The following is an 8,009-nucleotide window of genomic DNA, read 5'->3' as shown; positions in this document are numbered from 1 at the left end:
CCATCACAGTTATAGGTAAGCAATGGTGGGTCAGGAACATATGTCCAATACAGCTTTTCAGTCACCATTGTCAGGGCACTCAGACAGGTCACAGGTCAGCATCATTCTTTGTTCCAGCATCAGCATGTCTCACCAATCACTCTGGCAGCCACCATGCTCCTTCAGCATCCTGCAGAAAAAACACAAACATGCCCTCTTCCCCATATTTAATACCTGATCAGGATCATGTCTTATGCCAGTAAGTGGATCTTTCTCTTTCACCTATACATAAATATACCTAGTTGTAGAGTGCTGTAGACACTCAGCGGAAATTTCCTTGGCATCCAAGTTTTTTAAAAAAAATTTTAAAATAAAAAAACAAAAAGAAATGATTTAAATAAATTTGTGGTATACAGGGATATTTCTTCCCCCCCCCCCTTTTTTTATTTTATGGAGATATTGTTTTAAAGTTCCATGTGCCCCTTCCACAGTCTCTTGTCCTTGACAATTATAAGGAATCCCAGTAATATGGGTAATGTTCAACTCCTTCAGTCTTCTCTCTGACTCCTCCACTGGGGACCCTGTGATCAGTTTGAGGTTAGCTGTGAGCATCTGCCTCTGTATAGGTCAGGCTCTGACAGTGCCTCTCAGGAGACAGCTATATCAGGCTCATGTCAGCATGTACTTTCGTGTAGGCCGCCGACCCAACTTGGCTGGTCAAGATGGTGCCAGCCTCTGGGCTTCTGGTATGTTCTACCAGTAAACAAGTGCACTGCACATGCGATCACCCTTGGGCCAACACAGTTTTGGCACCAACCCCTCCCGAGCAGGATATGTTTATGAAGCACTGCAATTCTGACCAATCACGCACCTCCACGAGCATTCCCCGACCGGGGCTGAGCATATAAGCAGCTCTCTCCGGGGGCTCGGGGTTCCCTGCAAAATGATGAAGAGCTTCTACAATAAAGGTTGTTGAGAAGGATCCTGTTGTTCGAGTCTTCCTTGCTGGTCGAGTTGGGCGCGACACTTTTGGACATCCACAACAGTGTTTGCATATGGTGATTGCATCTGGGAGGGATCTCCAGGTGGGGTGGTCTCTGGATGGCCTCCTCCAGTTTCTGCTCCACACATTGTCTCATATTTGCTCCTGTGAGTATTTTGTTACTCCTTCTAAGAAGGACTGAAGCCCCCACTTTGGTCTTTCTTTTTCTTGGGCTTCATGTGGTCTGTTGAGTTATGTCTTGGATTTTGTGAGATTTTGGGCTAATATCCACTTATCAATGAGTGCATACCATGTGTATTCTTTTGTGATTGGGTTACCTCACTCAGGATGACATTTTGTAGTTCAATTTGCCTAAGAATTTCATGAATTCACTGTTTTTAATAGCTGAGTTGTACTCCATTGTGTAAATGTACCACATTTTCTGTATCCATTCCTTTCTTGAAGGACATCTGGGTTCTTTCCAGCTTCTGGCTATTATAAATAAGCTGCTATGAACATAGTGGAGCATATATCCTTGTTATATGTTGGAGCATCTTTTGGGTATATGCCCAGGAGTGGTATCGCTGGATCCACAGGTAATACTATGTTCAATTTTCTGAGGAACCGCCAGAGTGATTTCCAGAGTGGTTATACCAGCTTACAATTCCACCAACAATGGAGGAGTGTTCCTCTTTCTCTACATCCTCACCAGCATCTGATGTCATCTGTGTTTTAAATCTTAGCCATTCTGACTGGTGTGAGGTGGAATCTCAGGGTTGTTTTAATTTGCATTTCCCTGATGACTAAGGATGTTTAACATTTCTTTAGGTACTTCTCAGCCATTTGATATTCCTCAGTTGAAAATTCTTTGTTGAGCTTTGTACCTCATTTTTAAATAGGGTTATTTGATTGTCTAGAGTCTAATTTCTTGAGTTCTTTGTAAATTTTGGATATTAGCCCTTTATCAGATATAGGATTGGTAAAGATCTTTTCCCAATCTGTTGGTTGCCATTTTGTCCTATTGACAGTGTTCTTTGCCTTACAGAAGCTTTGCAATTTTATGAGGTTTTATTTGTCAATTCTTGATCTTAGAGCATAACCCATTGGTGTCCTATTCAGGAACTTTTCACCTGTGCCCATGTGTTTGAGGCTCTTCCCCACTTTCTCTTCTATTAGTTTCAGTGTGTCCGGTTTTATATGGAAGTTCTTGATCCACTTGGATTTGAGTTTTGTACAAGGGGATAAGAATGGATCGATTTGCATTCTTCTACATGCTGACCTCCAGTTCAACCAGCACCACCTGTTGAAAATGCTGTCTTTTTTTCCACTGAATGGTTTTGGCTCCTTTGTCAAAGATCAAGTGACCATAGGTATGTGGGTTCATTTCTAGGTCTTTGATTCTGTTTCATTGATCTTCTTGCCTATTTCTCAACTAATGCCATGCAATTTTTATTACGATTGCTCTGTAGTACTGCTTGAGGTAAGGGATGGTGATTCCCCCAGAAGTTTTTTTTATTGTTGAGAGTAGTTTTTTTGTTGGGAGCTGACTTTAGTAGAAAGCGGCTAGATCAACTTTGCAGCCATCTGGAACCATTTACCCTGATGAAAGACTTGGTTTTCAAAAGCCTATAACAGCTGAAGCACACTCTGATAAGTATATTGTTTATCCCACATAGCTTGTTTTGCTGTTTAGTGACCTCAGCTGTATGGTGCACGTGGCATGAGTTCATGGGCTCCTGGCAGGATTTATAAGCTGTGCCCGGGAAGGGATTTCGGGCTCACCATCTTGACTACCAACTGCTAAGCATCCTGAGTAAACTGCTCTGAGAAGGAACCTGTTGTTCCGTGTCTTAATTCCTGCTGGTCAGGGTTGGCGCGGCACAGTTTTTGCTATCCTGGGTCTTTTGTTATTCCAAATGAATTTGAGAATTGCTCTTTCTATCTCTGTGAAGAATTGAGTTGGAATTTTGATGGGGATTGCATTAAATCTGTAGATTGCTCTTGGCAAGATGGCCATTTTTACTATATTAATCCTGCTAATCCATGAGCATTGGAGATTGTTCTGAGGTCTTTGATTTATTTCTTCAGGGACTTGAAGTTCTTGTCATACAAATCTGTCACTTGCTTGGTTAGATTCACACCAAGGTATTTTATATTATTTGTGAGTATTGTAAAGGGTGTTGTTTCTCTAATTTCTTTCTCAGTTTGCTTATCCTTTAAGTAGAGGAAGTCTACTGATTTGTTTGAGTTAACTTTATATCCAACCACTTTGCTGAAGTTGTTTATCAGGGTTAGGAGTTCTCTGGTGGAAGTTTTGGGGGTCATTTAGTATACTATCTGCAAATAGTGATATTTTGACTTCTTTTCCAATTTGTATCCCTTTGATCTCCTTTGTTGTCTACTTTGAGTACTATATTGAATAGGCAGGGAGAGAGTGGGCAGCCTTGTCTAGTTCATGATTTTAGTGGGATTGCTTCAAGTTTCTCTACATTTAGTTTGATGTTGGCTACTGTTTTGCTGTATATTGCTTTTACTATGTTTAGGTATGGGCCTTGAATTCCTGTTCTTTCCAAGACTTTTATCATGAAGGTATGTTGAATTTTGTCAAATGCTTTTTCAGCATCTACTGAGATGATCATGTGTTTTTTTTCTTTGAATTTTTTTATATAGTGGATTCTGTTGATGGATTTCTGTATATTGAACTATCCCTGCATTCCTGGGATAAAGCTTACTTGATCATGATGGATGATTGTTTTGATGTGTTCTTGGATTCAGTTTGTGAGAATTTTATTGAGTATTTTTTTGCATTGATATTTGTAAGGGAGATTGGCCTGAAGTTCTCTTTCATTGTTGGGTCTTTGTGTGGTTTAGATATGAGCATAATTGTAACTTCATAGACCAAATTGAGTAGTGTTCCTTTTGTTTCTATTTTGTGGAATAATTTATAGAAAATTGGTATTAGGTCTACTTAGAAGGTCTGATACCATTCTGCACTAAAACCATCTGGTCCTGGGCTTTTTTTTGGTAGGGAGACTAATGACTGGTGCTATTTCTTTAGGGGTTATAGGACTATTTAGATGGTTTATCTAATCCTGATTTAACTGCTGACTGGTATCTGCCTAGGAAATTGTCCATTTCATTTAGACTTTCCAGTTTTGTTGAGTATATGCTCTTGTAGTAGGACCTGTTGATTTTTTTGAATTTCCTCAGTTTCTGTTGTTATGTCTCCCTTTTCAGTTCTGATTTTGTTAATTTGGATACTGTCTCTGTGCTCTCTGGTTAGTCTAGCTAAGGGTTTATCTATCTTGTTGATTTTTCTCAAAGAACCTGCTCCTGATTTTGTTGCGTCTTTGTATAGTTCTTTTTGTTTCTACTTGGTTGATTTCCTGCCATCTACTCCTCTTGGGTGCATTTGCTTCTTTTTGTTCTAGAGCTTTCAGGTGTGCTGTCAAGCTCCTGGTGTGTGCTCTCTCCTGTTTCTTTTTGTAGGCACTTAGAGCTGTGAGTTTTCCTCTTAGCACTGCTTTCATTGTGTCCCATAAGTTTTTGTATGATGTGTCCTCATTTTCACTAAATTCTAAAAAGTCTTTAATTTCTTTCTTTCTTTCTTTCTTTCTTTCTTTCTTTCTTTCTTTTTACCCTACACTGCCATCAAAAGTTTGGCTTGTGGGAGAGGTTAATGTATCACTCAGGAGTTGGGAGAATGCAGCCTAGGATTGGGGCCTTAGCCTGAGTGAGAAAGGCATAGACTGATGTAGGGTTAGTGGAGTCCCACATCGTCTGTCAGCTCTGCCACAGGGCTCTGGGAGCTCAGGGAAACAGGATGAGTGAGTTTTGACTTACCCGGGGGTTCCCTGGACCTGCAGGGAGGCTGGGGCTGCCTGGTTCTCAGGTTCGAAGGCACCCAGGGGCCGATGGGAGCCATGGCAGAGCTGAGAACAGAGTGGGGGCCAGTGGGCTGAATCTAGCCAGGGGCCAAGGGGGAAAAGAGAGCAGCTCAGGCTGGGTCCCACGGGTTGGAGTCCTTGGCTTCATAGGTGAGGTTAGATGAGCAGCTTGGCTTGGCTGGGTCGAGGCCCTGGCTGGGAGCGCTGAGAGGCCTTCTGTGGGAGATTTGATGGCTGGCTCTTTAGGTGAAGGCCTTCTCCATTGCTCCCCACGGCAGATCCTGATGAAAAGAGACACTCCATGGTTTTAAGGCATTTATTGTCATGGCAGAATCGGATGAATAAAACCTTACCTTAGTTTTCAGGGGGGGCCTGAGGGTAAAATACCTTTTGCAGGGAGGAGTGTCTGGGAAGGGGAGTTTATTGGCTAAGCCTCCAGGCCTGTAGGTACCTTAATACAATAATAATAAAGTGGTGTCAAAACAGTTCAGTGAAACATCACCTCAACTTGTAGAATGTTTGGTGGTACTGGAAGTCCTTAAAACCTTTCCAGGGCCTCTTAACATTGTGTCAGATTCCTTTTACGTGGTTAACGCAGTTAATCTTCTTGAAGTGGCTGGAATCATAAAGCCCTCTAGCAGAGTTCATGGCCCCTTTCAACAAATACAGCTTGTTTTGTTGAATAGAAAATCTCCTATGTATATTACTCATATCAGAGCCCATTCAGGACTCCCTGGCCCTATGACTTTGGGAAATGAGCTAGCAGATAAAGCTACCAAGCTCGTGGCCATTGCATTATCATCTCAAACAGAAGCAGCAAGGGAGTTCCACAAACATTTTCATGTGACGGCGGAGACCTTGCGTCACCGTTTCTCCCTTACCAGAAAAGAAGCCAGGGAGATTGTTATTCAATGTCAAAATTGCTGTGAATTCTTGCCTGCTCCTCATGTGGGAATAAACCCACGTGGCATAAGGCCTTTACAGGTCTGGCAGATGGATATTACTCATGTCCCTTCCTTTGGAAGGCTTCAATACTAACATGTCTCTATTGATACATGTTCTGGTATCATTGTTGCCACACCTCTAACAGGTGAAAAGGCCTCACATGTGATCCAACATTGTCTGGAAGCATGGAGTACCTGGGGGAAACCCAAACTCCTCAAAACAGACAATGGACCAGCTTATACCTCTCAAAAATTTCAACAGTTCTGTCACCAAATGGCAGTAACTCACTTGACTGGACTTCCAGACAACCCTCAAGGACAAGGCATTGTAGAACGTGCCCATCGCACGCTTAAATCATATTTAATAAAACAGAAAGGGGGAGTTGAGGAGGCTCTCCCCCCAGTACCAAGAGTAGCTGTTTCCATGGCACTCTTTACCCTTAATTTTTTGAATCTTGATGCTCAAGGCCACACTGCGGCTGAGCGTCATTGTATAGAGCCTGATAGACCAAAAGAAATGGTAAAATGGAAAGATGTGCTAACAGGAAAATGGAAAGGCCCGGATCCTATTTTGATAAGATCCAGGGGAGCTGTTTGTGTCTTCCCACAGGAGGACGAGAATCCCTTCTGGGTACCAGAGAGACTGACCCGCAAGATCTTTGAACATGAAAAACCGATGCTGCCAAAGTCTACAGTTGATCATCATGAAGAAGATGTTGATAAGCCTGAGGATGGTAACAGGGACACCATGATGGAGGATTATGACAACCTTCCCAATTCCCATGCCGGTGACCAATAAGTCTTTGGGCTTGGCCTATATCCCTTATGATGATCAGATTCAGAGCGTGCCCACCAATAACAGCTACCGCCTGTTAGGAAGTTTATGTTTTATATTTTACTTTCTCCCCAGATATTAGCACATATTATAATAATACCTTTATGGGATTTAATTTCACATACATGAATCCGAGAAAGGCAGATGTGAATCCGTTTGACCAATGGCTCCTTTGTGGGGTCAACGAAAGTTGCACCAATCTGTCACCCCTTGTTATGCTAGGGAAGGGGGCCACCGCTAAGGGACAATTGTCATTTGACTGGAGGGGTACCCTTGGTGGCTCCCTTGGTAAAAGAAAATCGGGGGGGGGGTAAGCTTTAGTTGGCAATCTGCTAATACCAAGTATACTGAGTTTAAGAGCATCACATTTGGATCTACTCCGGTCTGTGTATGGCCACCTTTTGTTTGGATAGTGAGCAATGATAGTTCTATCTGGAATGAGACCTTGACATGCACACCTAATACCTGCTTTTTTGTTCTCTGCTGGAATGCTACAATGTTCCCTTTTACCATGGTTACCTGCTTGCCGAGATTTGTTCCTGTGCCAGTAGAGGCACCCAACACTTTAGCCCATTTTAGAATTAGGAGAGATTTTGGAATTTCTGCCATTATAGTGGGCATTATTGCAGGGGCCGCTGTAATAGGATCGGTTACGGCCTCTGCCCTTGCATTATCCTCCTCCGTGCAGGCGGCAGATTCTATAAACCAACTGTCTGCATCAGTCACTCCAGCATTGGATGTACAAGCCTCCGCCAATTCACAAATCATGGGGGGATTGATGCTAGTGAATCAGAGGATTGACCTGGTTCAAGAGCAAATTGATATTTTATGGCAGTTGGCTCAATTGGGATGCGAACAGAAGATTCCTGGGTTATGTATAACATCCATACCTTATGATAATTATACCCACACTGCTAATTTGTCAAAAGTTTTTTCTCAGTTTTTAGTGCAGAATTGGACCCTAGAATTCGAAGAAACGCTTCGTCAATTGCACTTTGCCATAATTGAGGTGAATTTGACCCGCCTTGATTTATTCTTGACCGAAGGATTGTCGCCATGGATCCATTCAGCCGTCTCCTTCTTCAAAGAGTGGGTGGGGGTTGGCCTGTTTGGAGCTGCACTCTGCTGTGGGGGTGTGTTACTCCTCTGGTTGGTTTGCAAGTTTAAGGCACAAACGAAAAGAGACAAGGTGGTTATCACCCAGGCACTCACGGCACTAGAACAAGGTGCCTCCCCCAATATTTGGCTCTCTATGCTTAGGCAATAGATCGCTGGCCACTCAGCTCTTGCACCCCAAGAGGCTGCCCTCACTGCACTGGGTAGAGTGAGTGTGCTTCAGCAGCCCAGGAGAGTTGCATGGCTAAGCACTGCAGCAGAATGGC

The sequence above is a fragment of the Arvicanthis niloticus genome, chromosome 2, assembly GCF_011762505.2.
Source record: "Arvicanthis niloticus isolate mArvNil1 chromosome 2, mArvNil1.pat.X, whole genome shotgun sequence".
In the NCBI taxonomy this organism is placed as follows: Eukaryota; Metazoa; Chordata; class Mammalia; order Rodentia; family Muridae; genus Arvicanthis; species Arvicanthis niloticus.
This window is presented reverse-complemented; position numbering follows the sequence as displayed.